The sequence below is a fragment of the Gopherus evgoodei genome, chromosome 1 (genome assembly GCF_007399415.2).
Source record: "Gopherus evgoodei ecotype Sinaloan lineage chromosome 1, rGopEvg1_v1.p, whole genome shotgun sequence".
NCBI lineage: Eukaryota > Metazoa > Chordata > Testudines > Testudinidae > Gopherus > Gopherus evgoodei.
In genome coordinates, this window is record NC_044322.1 from 330,775,774 (window position 1) to 330,791,463 (window position 15,690).

Consider the following 15,690-nt stretch of genomic DNA (forward strand, 5'->3'; position numbering starts at 1 on the left):
GAATATGGGGGGAGACAAACAAAAATAATAAAGATAGAAAGCAAAAAGAAAAAGGCATCAGAAAAAATGTAGATAACTGTATCTATACCAGGGATAGGCAACCTTTGGCATGTGGCCATGCCAGGGTAAGCATCCTGGTGCGCCACGCCAGTATGTTTACCTGCTGCATCTGCAGGTTCGGCCGATTGTGGCTCCCACTGGCTGTGGTTCGCCGTCCCAGGCCAATGGGGGCTGCAGAAAGCAGCGCGGGCTGAGGGATGTGCTGGCCGCCGCTTCCCGCTGCCCTCATTGGCCTGGAGCGGCAAACTGCAGCCAGTGGAAGCCATGACCGGCTGAACCTGCGGACGCGGCAGGTAAATAAACTGGCCCGCCCTGCCAGGATGCTTACTCCGGCGCGCTGCGTGCCAAAGGTTGCTGATCCCTGATCTATACCAATGCATGATGGGCAAGACCAGAGAGTATGCTAATCCCCTAATTAATCACCAGAAGGGCTCCAACAAGATTAGGAGAGCCATTAGTTTTGGTGGTGTTTTAAAAATTAGAAGTGACATTTAAAAATTTCAGGGCGCGCGTCCAATATCGCTAGATCCCTCTAACTTGCAACCAGACTAGCTTTAACAATTCATACTAAACAGATATACAAACAAAATCTAGCGAATAAGCTAGATGTTTTAATTTTTTTTTTTAGTTGTTTCTATTTAGACTAACAGCTAATGAATAAAACATCTCTAACATTTTACACCAGAACTGAGATTTCAAACTTTAGACATCAGCCCTTTTGAGAAGCAGAAAAGAATGTATTTGCTAGCAAAACTAAAAGGTCTGCAGAGCAGGATCTCTGCTCCTATGAAACTTGCAGTTCCATACCGCAGGCAACCTGCCAAGTAGTACATCATTTCAGTTGCACAGGAGTTAAGCCTCACTGACAAACCCAACTCTGATGGTATGTCTACACAGCAGTTTAACATTCATGGCTGGCCCAGGTCAGCTGACTTGGGCTCACGGGGCATGGCCTGCTGGGCTGTAAAACTGCTGTGCAGATGTTTCGACTCCAGGTCCCACAGTAATTTCCCCACAGCCTAAGCCCTGAGAGCCCAAGACAGCTGACCTGGGCCGCAGCCATGCCCATGGGTCTTTTATTCTTCAGTAGACATACCTTTAGGGTACGTCTACATTGCAAAGTAAGTACAGGGTTAGCAGAACTTCAGTTAGCAGACCCTGGGTGTGTTAACCCTAGGGCTTAAGGGTCTACACTCATTTGTAACCCCAGGCTAGGAACTGCTGAAACCTGAGTCCCAACCTGGTACTCCAGCATCTACACTGTATTATGTGAGCCCAAGTCCAACCATGCATATCCCAGACTTTCTAGCACCCCTCCATAATGCAGCTGGCTCCAGCCCTTTGTTCATAGTGCTGTATTGAAAAACCTGATCGACCCCAAACTTGACTGTCCAGAGGACAAAATACATTGGCCTGTGCGATTCTTTTGATGGACTCCTGGAACATGAGTCCAGTGGAGTTCCATCTACACTGCAAAGCAATATTGAACCCTGAGTCCCAGCTTGACTCAAGTTAGAACTCCTAAACCATGTGAGGTCCTGGGACCTTAAATATGGGCCCTGGGATAGCATTATGTATGTGTAGATGTAAGGAGGGTTAGGGCCTGAGCCTAAATTCAAACCCTGAGCTTACACTGCAGTGTAGACATATCCTAAATTACTCCCATGCTGCTCTTGTGCACACTGGGAGCAGCGCCACTCTATGCAATCCCATGCACCAACACACTTTACCTGTGCACAATATGCTTTGTGCTGAGGTCTACTTTGGTGCAATACATGTAATATGTATGAAAATTTAGCAACTTCATATTTACTCTTAATATACTATACAATATTTCTTAATACCTAGACAAACGACTTTTACTGCAATTTGATACAATAAATTTAACCCCTATATGAAAACAATTATAGCCAAACATGAAGTAGTAACAAACTGACTGGTTAAACATTTACACAAGGATTCTATTTTCCTTATATTTCATACTCCCCAACATGTTAAATTTCAACTTACACACTCCCATAAAAACCTTCTAACTAACAGGACACATTCAGCTCTAATACAGGCATATATTCTATTTTATAGTGCCCCAAAGCATGCTCAAAGTTACATATAAGCCCTCTCTCAAAGAGTTTACAATCTAAAGTTAAGATACAATGAATGAGCATGACAATGAATGGAGAGTGAAATGTATGAACTGTAAGGGGAATTAAATATGTATATACATTTCCATACTGCTTAATGTCTAGTGTTAACTGCTTATAAGATTACATTATCTACTGCAGCAGCCTTAGTTTGCAGTCAATAGTTATTTTACCTAGGATTATCCTCAAGAATTATTTCTTAAATTAGAGCTGAGACATGATGCCCACTTACAATAGTGCTAAAGTGGATATTTTCATATTTTCAGTTAATGCTTTTAACCTTGAGAGCTGCATTAGAAAATTGCTTTAGGAACATCTATAAAAAGCTGCAGTATTTGACATTATATAATGAAATGATGTGAAGTAGGTACTAAAATTCACTCTGATGTGCACATTACATTTCAGTTTTAAATACCTGCAACAAATATATATTTTAATAATATTTAAAATTACATATTACTCTATTCTGGAGAAAGCAATATTGTCTATTTTCATAAAGTCTCTTTAGAGGATGCTAGAGTTGAACAGGAAGGCCACTACAGAGAGAAACTGCTCTTTTCATCCCTATCCCTATAGTTCTGTCTTAGACAGCCATGGCAGTTTATTTCTCCGTAACTGAGGCTATGTCTACACAGAGGCTATGTCTACACAGAGTAAGTCGACCTATGTTACGCAACTCCAGCTACGTGAATAACGTAGCTGGAGTCGACGTATCTTCGGTTGAGTTACCGCGGGGTCTACACCACAGGGAGTCAACGGGAGAAACTATCCCATTGACTTACCTTACTCTTCTCATCAGGGGTAGATTACAGGGGTCGACTGACAGCAGATCGCTCTCCAATTTGGCGGGTCTTCACTAGATCCACTAAATTGACCACTGCTGGATCGATCTCAGAGCATCGATCCCGGCTGTAGCGTAGAGTAGCCTAAGTCTACATAAGGAAAAGATCCCAAGGCAGAACTAATACACAACAGGACCTCTCAGGCTTACCACAGACATATGACCTAAAAGAACTGTCATCTTACTGTCTCTTTGAACTTTTGGTAAATCTTGAGAAAATATGGGAAGCTATTATAGTGTTTAAGTAAGTCTATCAGTATTTCCAGACTCAACATTTTACCTACCTTAAATATTTCATCCATCTGTTATCACTGTCCATATGATCCAATGAATGCATCCACTTTAAAAATTAAGTTAAACTGGATTTATAAAAGAAAAAAATAACACATTCTGAAACCCTACACAAGAATAAAGTGTTTATTGTCAAGCCACATTAATATATTATGAACAGCTCTTCCCCACTGTATTTGTACTCTATTATTTTTTTTAAATGGGCAATAAAATGTATCCTGCTCTTCTGATGACCTGTGCTTGCTGATCAGAGTGAATATGCAGAGGGAAACCTTAGGCCTAGCGCTTGTCCTTTCACAGGATAAAGATCTAAAAACCATTAAATATTTTGGCAAGCAAGGGTGTTGATTTCAAAAGCATCTAAGGGATTTAGGATCACAAATGAGACACTTGCTTCTCAATTCTATAAGCACTTATGCAATTTCCCCCACACTCACACTAAATTATTAATTGCTGCACAAATTAAGTCACTTTCACGATAACGGATTCAAGTCCCTCTGTAACAGCTGACCTTGCTCTAAATGAAGAAAGAAGAGGTACAAACTGGAAAAAAGAGAGTTGTCCAACAGTTTATTGACAGAGACTTACATATCTGCTCCACTGAGTTCCACTGGCTTCATTTCAGGTTCAATACATGCTATTCAAAATTGATGCTGAGGAGTCTACCTGAGAAGGGAAAAAAAGCATTTTTTATTTTAAACATAAGAAATTTTCAGTGTTGTCAACTATCATAATTTTCTTCCAAGTCTTGCTGTATTTTTTTTTTTTTTTTTTTTTTTTTGCTTTAAGTCCCACGTCCTGGGGTCATAACCACATGAGATTCTCAGCTTTCAACTGATAAATTTCCAGCCCCAGCTGGGGCCAAAGCTGGACAATTTGAACTCTATGAACCTTGTAAAGACAAATAAAATGCCCAGCACTATAATTTTTAGAAAAATTCATAGTTTTAACCCAAACTCATGATTTTCGGAACCTGACACTATTATTGGGTGCTTGGGGTTGGCAATACTGAGTTCTCTCTCAAAATGAGGTCAAGGCATGCCACCCACTTCTCCCCACACACAGGACTTGCATCACATTGGAAACAGTTCACTCAAAAGAGCCTATCAATATATTACATTGCAGACAGAAGATCTACCTGACAGCAAGTTATTCCTTCCCTCCATAAATTGATTATGCTGTTTCAGTGCTTCTAGCCCAACAGAATCTTTTATTAATCAACATGACCTACAGCACGATCACCATACACTGAATAACTCATATATAACATGTTCTATACACTGTATTTGTTCTACCAAAAACAGGTATTTTGAATTAAAAAGTAGGAAACACAGAATAATTACAGTGGGTCTGAAATCAGTCCCTCAGAACAGAAAATACACAGGAGCCAGTGAGAGTCTGGAGGAGGAAAACGCTGAAGTTTACTATATATAAGAACTGCTTCTCCTGGTGAGAGGAGCTGGGCTGGAGTCCTGCAGATTTTAAAGGCTGTGCCCCTCTAGCCCCACATATCTTCAGCCAGTGACAGGAACTATCCTGTAGGATCATCTACTGCTCACAGCCTCCCCTACATCTGAAACCACAACTCAAGCAGAAGGCATGATACCACTGACATATCCCCTAAGGCTGCTCAAGAGCTCCAAACTGTATTATCTCTTCATTCATTTTTCCAGGCAGAAATCCTTGGATTCTGCCACGGATGGTAGACAGTCTGGCACTTTCCTCTCCTTCCTCCACTTCATGGTTCTCCAAGAATCCACATGGGGTAAGAAGCAGTCAGAGCAGTGTGTGTGCAAGTGCAGAGGGGAAAAGATGGGGGACAGGTGGGATAATTCAGCCCAGTAGAATTACAATAATCAGTACTACTCTGCAAAAATAGTGAGTTATATCTTTAAAATAATTTATAATAAACTCCAACACCAACATATTGAGAAAGTGAGCAGAGGAGGGGCTAGGTGACTTGCCCAAGGTAATGGAGGGAATCAGCATGAAATACTGAAACTGAAAGTTGAGAGAGTTAAGCACCCTATGGGCACATTCCCATTCTCTATCCCAGGGGCGGGCAAACTTTTTGGCCCAAGGGCCACATTGGAGTTGCAAAACTGTATGGAGGGCAGCATAGGGAAGGCTGTGCCTCCCCAAACAGCCTGGCCCCCACCCCCTATCCACCCTCTCCCACTTCCTGCCCCCCTCAAAACCCTCGACCCATCCAACCCCGCACCTCGTTCCCTAACTGCACCCTCCCGAGACCCCCATCCCTAAACACCCCCAGGACCCCACCCCCACCCCCGCCCTTTGACAGGCCCCCTGGGATCCCACGCCTATCCAACCCCCCGTTCCCCATCCCCTAACACCCTGACAGGGCCCCCCAGGACTACCAAGCTTATCCAACCCTCCCCCCCATCCCCATACCACCCCCCAGAACCACCACCCAATCCAACGGTCCCCTGGTCCCTGTCCCCCAGAACCCCCGCCACTAGCCCCCTTACCATGCTGCTCAGAGCAACATGCCTGGCAGCTGCGCCACTCTGCTGGAGCCAGACACACTGCTCAGCAGGAACGTGCAACACCGCCACCCAGAGCGCTGCCCATGTGGTGGCATGGCAGCAGCTAACCTCCCCAGCTAGGAGCTCAAGGACCAGGCAGGATGGTCCCGCTGGCCAGATGTGGCCCATGGGCCATAGTTTGTCCACCACTGCTCTATCCCATAGTATCTCACCATCTATAGAGCAGTTACTAGTATCTGAAATATTCACAAGGAAAAACAAAATTATTTGAATTTGAAGGATTTCTACATTGTATTACAAATTCAAAAGAGAACACTTGAGAATTATCACTAAGACACAATCCTTAAAATGTAAAACCATGACCATTTTCCAGTGAAAAGAGGCCAATAATCAAGTACAGACTCAATCTGTTGCTTATAAAAAGACAATTTATGCAAAGATGGCTTTTGTATTAATAAGTCAAAATCTGTGCTTTCAAGGCAAATGTAGACCTTTATTCAACCCAGCAAATAAAATGAAATATTAGGGGGGCTGAAATGACACACAAATGAATTTTGCACAGTTCTAGTAAAAGCAGACGTTTCACTGTCTGGAAAAGCTATAGTTTCTTCTGACAAAATGCAATGAGCTTCTAGTCAGCTATAAAAATGAATTAATAACTAAGTTTGAACAGAATAATCCTCATTCAGCCCTGCATCACTACTTATTACTTTAAAAAAAAAGAAATCATCATACAATTTTACAGAATGGATTGTTTCCTAGCTTAATAAAAACAGTAGTAATATTGTAATATTTATTGTGCCAACTTCCACTGGAAACTAATACATTATGAATGTCAGAAAGATCAACATATTTTAAAAACACCATGGTTTTAAGTTTTCAAAAGTTCAAGACAAATTATGATATTTTTAAATTAAATATGGTATAAATAAAAAGAAGAATGCCAAGATTACGTTTCCCTATTCTGCTTATGTCACTTTAACGTGGCATGGCCATAGCATAATAAATTTGCCGACACTGAAGTAGTGCATTACAAAGATACTATCACATAGCTTAAGTCAAAAGTTTATCTAACTTGTAGTTAGTTGTAACCTGGTGGCACCTTTATGTTTTAATTTATTTTAAAACCTCCAACTTTAAAACCCACAAAAACAGCTTTTTGAGTCATCAAAATCAGCATGCACTCCACCTGTTAGTTCAGCAGCTGAAATTAACACCTTCTCACAATTGTGCACATTTCTACTGACACTAATGATGCTGGTGCAAATGCAGGAACAAAAAGCCACAGTGGCACAGAAAGCAGGGCAATTTTGCCAAACAGAAAAGGACACATTTGTTAGCGAAAATTTATTTCCAAACTTCTACAAAGGTGAACAGTTAAGACAGATGAGTTTAAACATATAAAGCAGTTTTCACTAGTCTACATCAGTACTAACAATATTCTTGAAATATCTCTACTTAAAGAAATATTGATACTACACAGTTCTCTCTTACCCATCACCAAGGTATCTGACCTACTGGGTGAAGGTCTATGGTCTGTGATATGCAGATCAGACTTAACGATTATAATAATACCCTTCTATCTAAAAAGATCTAATATTTACACAGTTCTTTGGTTGCCTCAATTATAATGTGAATGTAATTGTTTAAGTAAAGAAAGTCTACTTTATTTCCCTTCAATGTACTCTGCAGTTGAGAATTTCTAATTATGAAAGAAAACCTCAAAACCAGATTTTCCCCTACATGGAAATTATTTGGTCTGGAAATGATGAGTTTTCCCCCGACCTTTGCACACTTACCCTGGCATTTTTGTTTTGACTGTGATGAGGGGCATAAGGCAGTATGGTGCTCAGGGAGAGAAGACAGAACATTTTACAGAGAACTCATGTCCCTCAGTCCCAACCCCTCCCTTAACCAGAAACAGATTCCCAAAGGTAGTCTTCAGTTAGGTCATGGAAAAATGAGAGAGATTAACACATGCCTGCTGGGGACTGCGGCAAGAGGACCGGCTATTTCCCAACAATCTAAGCATTTTTATGGGTTTTTCTGTAGTATCTAGTTAGGAAAATCTGGTTGGAGGATCCCATGCATTACAACATCAATCCACTCTTAGAGACGATTTGGAATTTTTTTTATTTTTATTTTTTAAATAAAGTGGGCTTGTCAGATTCTCTCGTTCTCTATAGCGACCATGACATTTTATTTTTTGTTTTAATTTTATAAATACCAGCAGTGTGAATTCTGGTCTTTTCTTTTTTTTCCTGGAGGACTGTATGCCTCAGATATACATTACTATTTGTATTGAAGTATTGCTTACAGAGCCTAATCACGGTCCAGGGCCCCATTATGCTAGCCACCGTACAGACAAGTAACAAGAATATACTTCCTACCCTATATAGCTTGCAGTCTCAATTTATGACAAGATTGAACAGGTGGATGGGGAAGGAAAAAAAGACAACAACACAGGTCTGGAGAGGGTGGGAGAACAAGGTAACAGTAAAACAAGTGGGTTCTGCAAAGTAGACAGTCATCTCAGTAAAAGCATTTTTATATATTTAGCTCTCACACTAATCGAAGATGTTGAGTCTAACAAAATCTTCCTTCGTCCAAAGTGTCAGCAATTGACGTTAAACAGGTTTTACTAAAAACAGTAAATTTTAAACAATGTGATTAAAAACTTTCCCCTCTGAACTGTTCATCTTACAGTCCTTTGTGAGGCCAAACTTTCACATATTGTCCACTCAATTTAGGTTTTGCTTACATTACGCAATTTAAACAAAAAAACTCCCACTATTCCTAACATCTATTTGGCTACAGGGGTGTTCGCAGTATTGGAAACCCTAATGCAGATGGTTCTGACTCTGATACTATGTCAATTAGACTTGCTCCCTCCAGGATAGTAATGAATAGTCTTCCAACCCAGACAGGGCTCCTATCTCTAAACTTAAAATGAAATGGGGTGGAATTTTTCAGGATTTTTTTTATCCACCATAAAGAAGCAACAAATAAAAAGATATATAAACTATTTTTTTCTCTGCATCCACCTTTAAAATTCTACATTTCCATCATAACATCCCTCCCCCACCTCCAGACTAACAGTTTTATTTGGGCATAAGCTTTCATGGGTAAAAAAGATCACTTCTTCAGGTGCAGACTCTCCCTCGCACACATCCTGCAAATTATAGGTCACTGTTAAAGAAAAAGTAAGGGACTGTGTCCCCTTTTCCATTTTTTAAACAATGCATAAGTAAAGCCTAAAAAGTTTGTTTTAATAGGGGTTGACATGATATCTTCATTAAACATATCCCTTAAGTTAAGGCATGATAGGTAAAGGTAAAGACCTTTGAGGTCCCCAAGAAGTCCTGTAGCAAAACCAGGAAAGACCAGATTTGACATTCCTGCTATTTCTAATAGATAAATAAGATAGGAGGAAGGGAGAAAATCAGGCCTTTTTATGCATCATAATCTAGCAAGAAATGCACACTCCTAACTTTTAAAAAACCATTTACAGGTAATCATTAATGCCAACAGGACACTTCATAATTTAACTTGCATACTTTTAATATTTTCACAATTTTGGTCATCTGTTGCACATGCACGCTATGTTTTTCAAAATAGCGAACATCTATTATAATGGAACTGGTGAGCAACAAGGAAGTTTGCTAGTCTATTACAATGTGCTATTTTAAAAAGTATCAGAGGGGTAGCTGTGTTAGTCTGGATCTGTAAAAGCAGCAGAGTCCTGTGGCACCTTATAGACTAACAGACATATTGGAGCATGAGATTTCGTGGGTGAATACCCACTTCGTCGGATGTATTTTTAAAAAAGTCAAAGATCCAAAACATGTAAATAATGAAATATTTTCAAGATTGTTAAAAAATGTAAAAATTAATATTAAAAACTGAATGGGAATAGATGACAGTCAAATTCTGCAGACACGTCTCTCTTAAAACCAAGGGCAGTTTTGTCTGAATACCAACAGCAGGACTGGGGACCCTCAAAGGAAGGAGGAGTGGAGATGGTGTCCAGATTATTGCTGATGTTAGCCATGGATGTTCTTTCCTCTAAAATCCAGTGTCCACCTCAAAACAATTATTTAGACCTGATGTCTAGAGTCTCGTTTGTGAACTCTATGTTCGTGTAGGAGAAGTCCAGAATGCACTTTCCATCTCAGTTTGTGCGCACACAAATGGGGGCGGGGGGTGTGTCTTGTTGAGCACACACTTTCCATCTCAGACTGCATGTTATACACATTTACACCTAGATGCAGTGCGCTGGGCAGGGAGTTCCCCATTACTCGTTAAGCCCACACCCCAGCATGCGTTACGAAGCTGGACACAGCAATCACAGCTCTGCAAAGCGCAATGCCTGCCTAGCGGGGCCCTGGGCTATTCTTATTCACTCTTAGCCATCTTAGATCGGGTTCACACCGGCCACATGGTCACTTCTTCCTCCCGCCCCCAGCGAAGGGCCCGGTTCCTCCTGCGGCCTCTGGGCGCAGCCCCGAGGGGGATTCGGGCTGGCCTGGCGCTGTACGGGGCGGACAACGACGGACGGAGACAATGCAAGTCGCGCGCTGCCATGCATGCGAAGCGGGCCCCGGGCCTCCAGGGAGGGCTCGCCGGGAGCCCTCCACCCAGCCTGACGGATACCGCGGAGAGAGCGCAGCAGCAGCTCCCCGGGCAGGTCAGACCCGCGCTCCCTACACCGGGGTTAGGGAGAGCCCCGCCCAGGGGAGCGATACCGGGCACCCCTACCCCAGCGGAGCCCCCTCTCAGGGCCTCAGAGACAATGGAGCGAGCGAGCACCAGGGGCCTAGTCCCCCGCTTCCTGTGCCTCGCCACGGCACGGCCCCTCTCCGGCCTGGCGGCGCTGTCCTGGGGGGCGCTCCCGGCCGGAACACGGCGGCAGGGAGCCCCGGGAGCCAGCGGCTCGGGCACCCGGGAACTGGCGCCGCTGAGGCAGAGCCAGCCAGTGCCTGGGGCAGCAGGAGCTCGGGGAGCGCGAGAACCGGATCGCCCCGCTCCAGCCCCCGCCCGGCGCCACAGCGCGACCACTCACCTTACCGGTCAGCCGCCGCGGAAGCGGGAGGCCGCCAGTGACCGCCGCCCGGCCGGACCCGAAGGAGTTAAAGGGAAGGGTCAGGCAGGACCGTCCCATTCATTAGTCGGGCGCTTTGTCTCCAGCTGCCGCCGCCGCGACGCTGATCGGCTCCCCCGGCTCGGCCGCCACAGCGCACACCGCGCAGGCGCCACGGGCGTGGGCGGAGCCGGAGCACGCAGCGGCACGGAACGGCATCACGTACGGCGCTTAACGTGCCGGCGTACAGGCAAAGCGATGCAAAATGGCCGTCTCAGGTGCCTTTGGGTTCGGCTGTAGAGTGAGCGCGCGTGGGATGTTTGGGCTCTGCGTGTAGCCGCGCCCTCTTCCTTAGCAGAGGAGGGCGGTGAGTGAGGAGAGGTCCCTGGCTGGCGGGGACTGGCACTGACCACAGGGCGGCCCCGTCCCCACGGGGTTTCCTGGGCTGTGGCGGGTGCCTGTCGGGGCTAGCCTGGGTGGGGCTCCCGTTGACTGCGCTGAAAGGGGAGGACTCCCCCCTCTTCATGCAACCGTGGAGGTTACTAAAGGGCGACACCCCGCCGGGGCAGCGTCCGAGATGGGGAACTTCGCTGAGCGCGGGGTCTCATCCCCAAACGGCACCTGGCATAGGGAGCGCTCACAGGGAGAGCTTTAAACCCAGTCCCTAGTACGGCACCCGCTCTGAAGAGCTCCATGTATAGCTTAGGGTCTAATCGCCGGTATGCTCATCACTTAATCTAGCCAAAGCCCTGTGTTCATGGTCGGATCCCAAGTAGCGCTCTCTCCCATCCCAAGCACAGCGTCACCATATATATTCATCCCCAAATATCAGAGGGGTAGCCGTGTTAGCCTGGATCTGTAAAAGCAGCAAAGAATCCTGTTAGTCTAACAGACGTTAGTCTGTTAGTCTATAAGGTGCCACAGGATTCTTTGCTGCTTTTACATATCCCCAAATATATATATTATCCAACATAGTTATGGTTTCACTATTCATTTACGGAAATGGTCACAGAACACTTTTCACTTACATTGAATATGATCTAATCTTGGGTTTTGCGATCTAATCCCCAGTGTGCCAAATAGTGGCATAAGAATTATTCTCACCATATTTTGGGAGTAAAATACCTAATAAATCTAGCTCTAATTTGGGAGAGTTCTTTGTTCAGACTTGTAGTCTTAACCGTGATACATTTGCTCCCTTCACTAGGCATTTGGGGATCTCCAGAACACACATCTTCAGCTGGCACAAAGAATAATTTCCTGTACATTTTTGCAATACATCTATCTCCCATTCTGGGTAGGTCTTCACTGGTATTTTGGATTAGATGCCAAACATAATCTGGCAGCTGCCCTGGAGAGGGCTTCACTAAGTTTTGATGTCTAATCATGGACTAGTCATTGCTCCCCTCAATTCAGTTTTGAGGTACACCTCTCATGTCAGGGTAGTAAACATGTTTTGATAGGTCACCTATTTTAATGCAATTGATCCACTTCCAAAGGGCTCTAAAGAGGAATTGCTGTCCTGACAGGCCAATCTGTGACAATTTGGTAGGCTTTTATATTGATCTCTTGATCTCGGTCTTTGAGGAGGCAGCTATAGACTTCCCCCTTTTATTAACTTTGGGCTCACAGATCACCATGGGTAGCAAAAAATCTCACGTCCAATATGGTGTTATTGTTAAATAATTTAAAAAATGATACTGTGTCTGTGTAGATGACAAAAGTTTCTGCCTCAACCCTAGTGCTAAATCTCAATAAACAGATGTATTTCAAGAAGTGGAAAGCCTGGTTAATTCAAGCTCACTTTTTGTGCATATATCTTCACTCAAATTTGTCTCTGGTTGATGTAAGCACCCCATTATGACAGCTCAGTAAAATCACTTCCCCAAACAGTGTGGAAATATGGTCAACCTGGTGAGATTGACACAATACAACTATAGGCGCAACATGACCTATGTTGATCCTGACAGTTCTCCACAGCATCTCTCCCACTCCGTGACAGTGACTGCTCTGGTCACAACTGTAAACTCCACTGCCCAGGGTCACAGAGCTGAAAGCCAACCCCTGCTTAAAGCCCTCCATGTGTTTTTGCAATTCCTTTTCCTGATTGTACATCTTGGCAGCTCATCTAGCAGCGTTCCCTTGTTGTGTGCAACTGACCATGTCAGCTCCACATACTAGACATGCTTCTGCACAGGAGTACACAGGAAGTATTGGCTCTCTTAGTCCTGTGGGGAGAAGAGGCTGTGCAAACACAGTTATGGGCTAGCTATAGAACTATGAGCATCTACAAACAAATTGCATGCTTCCCTCACACCCGATGCTTTGTTATAATGGAATGGAGATAATGGCTGTGGTTTGAAATGTTTAGTGTGTAGTTGCTAATGCAGCCAGTGAGAGAAATCTTAAGACATAGTTTATGTCCCAAAACACTTGCCAGTTTTATTACATGGTGGTAACTGTAACTTTAAGAATGTGAGAGAAGACTGGTGTGTGCGTATCTCCTGTCTTTGCTCTATTCCCACCCCCGGCAACTATCTCCTGCAGCATATAGCACCCTCTAACCCCCACCAATTCCAGGTCACCTGCCACTTTCCATTCCATTAAGACATTACATCTTCAGAAGCCAAGTGTGCACAAAAAAATTTGTAGAAATTGTGAACTTTAAGAAAAGCTGTTTTCTCTTGGAGGTTTTATCTCAGGAACCTCTTGCTCAAATGAGCCCAAATTTATATCAGTAATCCTATTAGCAAATTTCAAGACAATACAACTAAGCACGCAGATTTCAGAGCACTTAGAAAACTCATCCTTCAATCAAAAAAGTCTTCTCAATCTTAGTTACAGCACCAGGAGTTACAGCGCCACTCAGAGAGCACTGAAGGGAAACTGCTGTTGTGTGTTCATACTGTCAGTTGCCTGCACAATAGCATGTTCACACTTGAGGCATTTGCAGCAGTATTTGAAGTGGTGCACTATGAGCAGTTATCCTAGATAGCACCTGTTTCTCTTCTGTCACTCGAGAGTTGTGGGAAAGTGGGGGGTTGTGAGGCATCCTGGGTCCTTTCCCAATGCCGTGTGATATATTGCTTTGCATCTCAGCAATCTCTGTGCTTCTGTCCACATTTGGTGCCATCTTTCAATGGTTTGTGTATTGCACTCCCTGCCTCTTCAGGCTGCAGGAATGGATCCCGAACTGTTGATCAGTATTCTGCTCGCTTTGACCACCATGTCACAATTAGTAGTGGAGTTATTCCTTAAACTACAAAGGCAAGAGGAGAGCGACATTGATCTCGCTATGACATAAGATCATAGTAGCTATGATATAAGATTGCTTGTTGCATTCACAGAGGTGCTGACCACAGTGGAACTCTGCTTTTGGGCTTGGGAGATAAGCTCTGAGTGCTGGGATCACATCGTGATACACGTCTGGGATGACGAGCAGTGGCTGCAGAACTTTCGGCTGAGGAAAGCCACATTCATGGGACTGACTGTGTGATGAGCTCGCTCTGGCCCTGCTGGGCAAGGACACAAGAATGAGAGGTTTCAGAGTAGCAGCTGTGTTAGTCTATCCGCAAAAAGAACAGGAGTACTTGTGGCACCTTAGAGACTAACAAATTTATTTGAGCATAAGCTTTCTTGTTCTCTGTATGTATATATATCTTCTTACTGTATGTTCCATTCTGTGGGCTGCAGCTCACGAAAGCTTATGCTCAAATAAATTTGTTAGTCTCTAAGGTGCCACAAGTACTCCTGTTCTTTTTACAAGAATGAGAGCTGCCCTGCCATTGGAGAACCACATGACGATTGCACTGTGGAAGCTGGCTACTCCAGGCTGCTACTGATCACTTGTTAACCAGTTCAGAGTGGGAAAGTCTACTGTTGGACTTGTGTTGACAGAAGTCTGCAGGGCCATTAATCACATCGCTCCAAAAGACTGTGACTCTGGGAAACGTGCGAAACATTGTGGGATGGCTTTGCACAAATGGGCTTCCCTACCTGCGGAGGGGTTATTGATGGCACGCATATTCCAATTCTGCCACCAGACCACCTAGCCACTGGGTACATTAATCGCAATGTGTATTTCTCAGTGGTTCTCTGGGTGCTAATGGATCGTCGGGGGAGTTTCATGGACATTAACGCTGGTCCGGAAAGGTGCATGACAAACTCGTCTTTCAGAACACTGCCCTGTTCAGCAAGCTGCAAGGAGGCCCTTTCTTCCTGGATCAGAAGATCACTGTAGGGGAAGTTGAAATGCCCATTGTGATCCTGGGAGACCCCACCTACCCCTTAATGCCATGTCTTATGAAGCCATACACAAGGCAACTTGACAGCAGCAAGGAGCGGTTCAACAACAGGCTGAGCAAGTGCAGAATGATTGTCAATTGTGCTTTTGGCCATTTAAAAGCCCGCTGGCACTGCCTCTATGGGAAGCTGAACCTGGCCAATGACAATATTCCTATGCTTATAGCCACGTGCTGTACGCGCCATAATATTTGTGAGGGGAAGGGCGAAAGCTTCACTCAGGGCTGGACCGCAGAGGCTCAGCGCCTGGAGGCTGAATTTGAACAACCAGAGACCAGGGCTATTAGAGGGGCGCAGCATGGGTCCATAAGCATCAGGGATGCCTTGAGGCAACAATTTGAAGCTGAAAGCCACTAATATTTGTTGCTATTCTCAGGAGTGCAGTACTTGTAATGCTGGGAGGTGATTGGTGCAGATGGTGCAATGTGTGGATTTAACATAATTGTATGTTGTTTTGTATGGCTGGTT

General features: G+C 44.2%; 1 protein-coding gene across 8 annotated transcripts in view; it reads right to left on the reverse strand.

The window, feature by feature from the left end:
* The window catches only part of ZBED4 (zinc finger BED-type containing 4), a 41,870-nt gene extending 30,776 nt beyond the window's left edge, over positions 1–11,094 (reverse strand). For 3 of the 8 annotated variants that reach the window (XR_003998537.1, XR_003998539.1, XM_030549233.1), the window contains exons 1-2: positions 10,903–11,094; positions 3,922–3,999 (exon numbers count right to left, since the gene is read on the reverse strand). The gene's annotated coding sequence lies outside the window, so the exon portion shown is untranslated. Of the gene's footprint in view, positions 1–1,110; positions 3,134–3,326; positions 3,402–3,921; positions 4,000–4,676; positions 4,720–10,902 lie in introns of those variants that run through there. The other 5 variants (XM_030549234.1, XR_003998538.1, XM_030549236.1 and 2 more) reach the window with 5 other exon arrangements.
* Between the last annotated feature and the right edge of the window lie 4,596 nt (positions 11,095–15,690).